Source organism: Dasypus novemcinctus, chromosome 11, assembly GCF_030445035.2.
Source record: "Dasypus novemcinctus isolate mDasNov1 chromosome 11, mDasNov1.1.hap2, whole genome shotgun sequence".
NCBI classification, from domain to species: Eukaryota; Metazoa; Chordata; class Mammalia; order Cingulata; family Dasypodidae; genus Dasypus; species Dasypus novemcinctus.
Genome location: NC_080683.1, coordinates 83,939,249 through 83,945,342, shown reverse-complemented (window position 1 = coordinate 83,945,342; position 6,094 = coordinate 83,939,249). Strand labels below are relative to the sequence as shown.

Here is a 6,094-nt window from a genome sequence, read left to right as displayed (position 1 = left end):
TTCTGGTGGTTTACCAGGACTCCTTGGCAATCCTTGGCATGCAGTTGCAGCACTTCAATCTCTGCCTTTGTCACATGCCATTCTCTCTCATCTGTGTTTTCTTATAAGACCAGTCATATGGGATTAGGAGTCTACCCTACTCTAGTATGACCTCATATTACTTTAACTAATTCCATCTGTAAGGACCCTATTTCCAAATAAGGTCACATTCTGAAGTACCAGAGGCTAGGACTTCAACATATTTTGTTTTGTAGAACATAATTCAACCCATAGCAGTTATTCACTTTTTAAGGCTAGAATGAGTTTGATATCCAAACCAAAGTAGAAGAAAATAAAATTTTTGGTAATCTCACTTATGAACACAAATTCAAAATAAACCAGTAGAAAATTGAGTCTAGCATTGTATAACAATATAAAATAGGATTTATACTAAAAATACAAAAGTAACTTTAAAAACTATTAATTTAATACACATTACTAACATATTAAAGACATACTATATGATTATCTCAAAAGATACATTTTAAAGTATTTGATTAAATCCCTGTTCATGACTTTAAAAACCTCTTAGCAAAATATTAACAGATGAGAATTTTCCTAACCTGATATTTAAATACCTACCAAAAACATACACAAATAGCCTGTTCAGTAGTGAAAGTGCAGAAGCATTTCTTTTAAAGTTAGGAACAAGACAATATTAAAAACTCTTACTCCTAACTGCTTAAAAAAAACTCTTACTCCCACTATTCAACATTGTACTAGAGATCCTTGACAATCCAATGGGTCAAGAAAAAAAAAAAAAAAAAGTTTAAGAGCCAAAATGTAATCCTTAGAGTTCTTAGTTATAAGCAATAGATGCTGACTCTGGTTGGTTAAACAGAAAATCTCATTATGAGAATACTGAGTAGTTCACACAATCTCAGGAGAGATGAAATATCAGGTTCATGGCTAAGTTTCCAGGAGATATGCCCATAATATGCTGTGGACGTGGTCTGAGGAGGAATTCCTTTGCTGCCATCACTGAGTCCTAGACATTATCGTTAGACCATTGTCACTTCTGCTCCTGAAACTTTATTGCAACTGTTATCGCTACTAACACTGATATCAGTTCAGCTCCAGATGCTTCACCTTCCAGCCCCTGCTGCCACCACTGCAGCCTTAGTCACATGTCTTTGCCTCAGCCACAAAAAGTGAAGGCTGGGAAAGGAAATTTGGAACATTTTAAATTACTCACAGTCTTTGTCCTCCACCAGACTCATAGAGTGGAAAATTCCTCAAACACAGAAAGGAGTTCAGATGCTGGGTGGCCAAAACAAATAGATGCCCACATGGAAAGGAAGAGTCAAAATTGTTGCTATTGGTTGATGGTATAATAATCTACATAGAAAATCTAAGGTAAATTATAGACAAACTTTTAGAATTAATAAGGTGGTTTAGTTTCCTTGTCACAATACTAATATGAGAATCAGGAGCATTTCTATAATATCAGCAAAGAATAATAATAAAAACAACAACCCTATTCACAATAGCAAGCAAACTACAGGGTGCCTGGGAATAAATCTAACAAAGATATACATACCTTCTTTATGGAGAAAACTTTCACATATTATGAAGGATAAAAAGATGAGTTTTTAAAAAATGGATATCTATATCATGCTCTTGTTTGAGAAGACTCAATTTCAGAACATATGACAACTTCCCCACATTTACATAAATCCAACAAAAATTCCACCTAGACACTTTTTTTAAAAAGAAGAACAAGGAAATGGGACTTGCTCTTTCAAATAAAGCATTAGTCGGAAGTGTATGTGGCTTAAGTGATAGAGCTTCCGCCTACCATATGGGAGGACCTGGGTTTGATCCCTGGGGCCTCCTGGTGAAAAAGAAGAGAAAGCGTGCCATGTGGCAAGCCAGTGCCTATGTGAGTGCCCACGTGATGAGCCAGTGCTCTGTGCAAGTGAGTCATGCAGCAAGATGATGATGCATCAAAAGAGAGACAAGGGGAGAGTTAAGGTGAAGCTCAGCAGAAACCAGGAACTGAGGTGGCGCAACTGACAGGGAACCTCTCTCCCCACAGAGGTCTCCAGGATCAAATCCTGGTGAATCCTAGAGGAGAGAAAATGAGAAGAGAAGACAATACAGATAGCAAAAACAGCAGGGAGGGAGGTGGGGAAGGGGGGAAAATAAATAAAAAAAGCTTTTTTAAAAAAAGCATTAGTAATTAAAATGGTTGGGATTGGCTCAGGAATAGTCAAATAGATGAGCTGAGTGGAATAGAAAGCCCCAAAATAGATTGATGCATAGAGGGGATCTTGATCTATAACTGAGATAGTATTAGAATTTGAGGGTGAAAGAATGGACTAGTCAATAAGTAATGTTGGAATAATTCAGTTTCTATACAGAAAAATAAAATTAAATAATGTCCCTACGTTATACAAAATACAAAAGAAAATTTCAGATAGATTAAAGCTCTAAATATGGAATATCTTTAGGATTTTGAATGACAGAAGTTTTCTTAAAATAGACACAAAAAGTACAAATCATAAAGTCAAAGACTGATAATTTGACTGCAACAAAATTTTCTATATGACAAAAGACATATATATATAATCAAAGTGCAGTGGAAAGCACAAACAATTCAGTTAAAAAATAGCCACAGTATATGAACAGGGACTTCAGGGACCAGTGAACTCAAAGGATTTATAAACATATGAAAAAATACTCAGCCTCACAGGTAATCAAGGGAAAAATCTAGTAAAATAGTGAAATACCATGTATCACCAATTAAGGGTTGACAGGAAAGTTGGGCAAAGCAAATTTCTTAAACTGGTAAGAGTATGAATAGGTGCAATGATTTGGGAGAACAATCTGGAAGTATATTATAAAATTCTAACAACTTTTGGATTTACAGAAACTCTTGCATATGTATTTAAGGACACATACAGATGCTCACTGTCACACTGTGACACCAAAAATATAAATAAAAGCTGTTGGAGACTTTCTTAGTATACTCTTTAAGTCACTATTTCACTTATTCTCATAGAGCTAGTTACAGGAAATAACAGAGTGAGTTCTTTTAAATTCTAAATTCAAAGTCATTAGATTTCAGCAATGATGCCTTAAAGACAGGAAGAAATTAAAAATGGATGAGGGGAAGGTGGACTTGGCTCAACGGATAGAGCATCCGCCTACCATGTGGGAGGTCCACGGTTCAAACCCCAGGCCTCCTGACCTGTGTGGAGCTGGCCCATGCGCAGTGCTGATGCGCGCAAGGAGTGCCCTGCCATGCAGGGGTGTCCCCCGCGTAGGGGAGCCCCACGCACAAGTAGTGTGCCCCATAAGGGAAGCCGCCCAGCACGAAAGAAAGTGCAGCCTGCCAGGAGTGGCGCTGCACACACGGAGAACTGACACAAGAAGATGACGCAACAAAAAGAAACTCCAGATTCCCATGCCGCTGACAACAGAAGCAGACAAAGAAGAACATGCAGCAGATGGACACAGAGAACAGACAACTGGGGTGGCGGGGAGGAGAGAAATAAAAAATAAATCTTTAAATAAATAAACTTATTTTGTTTTTAAATGGATGAGGGGTGCCATCATTGGCAGCGGGGGGAGAGTACGCAGTGGCTGGGGGAGGGCCCAAAGCTTGGGGAGAGGGCGGGGACCCGACTCCAGACGGGAACCCAGCGACTATGATGTAGTGAGACCCTCTGGAGGGCTGAGAGACACTGGAGCCACCAAAGCCACCACGGGGCCCTGGGGAGAGCTGGAGCTCCTGGTGTGTCACCCTGAGGCAGGGCCTCGGAGTCTCCAGTGCCCGTGGGCCTGAATTGAAGTTGGGGACTCTGGTGCTGCCACTGGTGCTCACCCTTGTCTGCCCATCTGTGTGCTGCGCTGGCTGGGAGCTAACCAGGAAGGCTCAACCTCTCTCCAGAAAGCCCTGAGCCTCACAAGCTGCTTCGCAGGGGGTGTCTTTCTGGCCACCTGTCTCCTGGACCTGCTGCCTGACTACCTGGTTGCTATAGGTGGCCCTTGCAGCCCTGCATGTGGCACTCCAGCTCCCCCTGCAGGGGTTCATCCTGGCCGTGGGCTTCTTCTTGGTCCTGGTGGTGGAGCAGATCACGCTGGCTTACAAGGAGCAGGTGGGCCACCTCCCCGGGAGACAAGGGCTCTGCTGGGAACAGCACATGGTGGACCACAGCACTGGCGTGATGGGCCTGGGCCCCCACAGGCAAGCGGAGGTCCAACAGCGCCCTTGGCCCTGCGTGCCTGTGTCCTGGTCTTTCCTCTGGCCCTGCACTCAGGGTTAGGGGGGTTGGCGGTGGAGCTGCAACGAGACCATGCTCGGGCCATGGAGCTGTGCCTGGCTCTGCTCCTCCACAAGGGTATCCTGGCAGTCAGCCTGTCCCTGAGGCTGCTGCAGAGCCATGCATGACATCCCTGGGCATTGGGCTGGGTGCAGCTCTGGCACAGTCCACCAGCCCACTGCGCCAGCTGGCCCAGTCTGTGTTAGAGGACATGGCAGCCGGTACCTTCCTTTATATCCCCTTCCTGGAGATCCTACCCCAGGAGCTGGCCATTTCCGAGCAGAGCATTCTCAAGGTCATTCTGCTCCTAGCAGGCTCTGCCCTGCTTACTGGCCTGCTCTTCATCGCAGTCTAGGGGCCTCCAGAGAGGGGCAGGGGAGGTTGGGTATCAGGTTCCCCTGCGCTCTCTCTCTCCTTCAGTTTGTGAGGAATAGGCAGGAGGGGGAACAGAGGCACTGAGGACCAGAGTTCTCCAAGAGCTAGGGATGGGGCCTTTGGGACAGTCTGACCAGTGAGAGGGAAACGGGCAAACATGAGCCTTGCACCACGCCCAAGAGATAAGAGATGATCACATCACTAGAGACATGATCAAGGGATATTAGGATCAGGGGTTGGACCCTACACATAGGGGCAGGCTGCTACTGGGCCTGCTGGGCTTGGGCACCCAGTTGCTGTGGGGTAGAAAGATCAAGAGGGGGCAGGCCAGGAGCCTGTAGTCCTGTTGGTTCTAGCCATTTCAGCACTCTGCCACTTGGAGTGACCCCTCCCACTTTCATTAGCTCTTCCTCTCCTATCTCCCATTTTCCTTCTCCCAGGGGGCTAGTGCCAAATGGTTCCTCCTGCAAGTTTGGTACCTTCTCTGGTCTCTCAAACCCTGTTCACTCCTCTATTTGTAAGATGACAAATAAATCCCTTCCCTCTTTCTCAAAGCACAGTGATGGCACCGAGCCCTGCCCAGCACCTCAGTGGTGCTGCTTGCTCTTGATTTTGGTCACAGATCCTGGGATAGGGCAGAAGTGTTTGCTGGGCTGAGGTGAGGGGAGGGTTAGCAGAGATGCAGCCTCCTGTTGATCCGGCACCCTATACAGGACATGGACACGGTTCCCATCGCCCAGATGATAAACACTGAGCTGCCAAACATTTTTATATATATTAGAAGAGCTCAAGGGGGAAAGGGGAAGCCCACCCCAGGGTTATTTTTGGGGAGGGAGGGCTGTGCATAAGGGCCATACTATCTAGAATCTATTTTACTAACTGACTTGTTTTGGGACATATTACCTAAATAAAAGATGTTTCTATATAAAAAAAAATGGACGAGGCATTTATTGAAAATTATTTTATGCTGAGTTGAAAATATAAACTATCTAAGCACATGCCCAAGAGGCATAATTAGACAAGTGTAAGAATTATCCTACAATTCATTCAAAACCCCTCTTCCATAAGAAAGCAGCACAAGGGCTACTTATATTTTTGCTTTTTCTTCTATTGACTTTAAGATAAACCAACTTAATATGTTTATTTTTTTTTTTTAGATTTATTTATTTATCTATTTCTCTCCCTTTCTTCCCCGTGCCCCGGTTGTCTGTTCTCTGTGTCTATTTGCTGCGTCTTCTTTGTCCTCTTCTGTTGTTGTCAGCGGCACGGGAATCTGTGTTTCTTTTTGTTGCGTCATCTTGTTGTGTCAGCTCTCCATGTGTGCAGCGCCGTTCCTGGGCAGGCTGCACTTTCTTTCACGGTGGGCGGCTCTCCTTATGGGGCACACTCCTTGCGCGTGGGGCTCCTCTACG

General features: G+C 44.4%; 1 pseudogene; it reads left to right on the top strand.

The window, feature by feature from the left end:
* The first annotated feature begins 3,583 nt into the window (after positions 1–3,583).
* LOC101427216 (zinc transporter ZIP1 pseudogene) lies at positions 3,584–4,662 on the top strand (annotated as a pseudogene).
* The last annotated feature ends 1,432 nt before the right edge of the window (positions 4,663–6,094 follow it).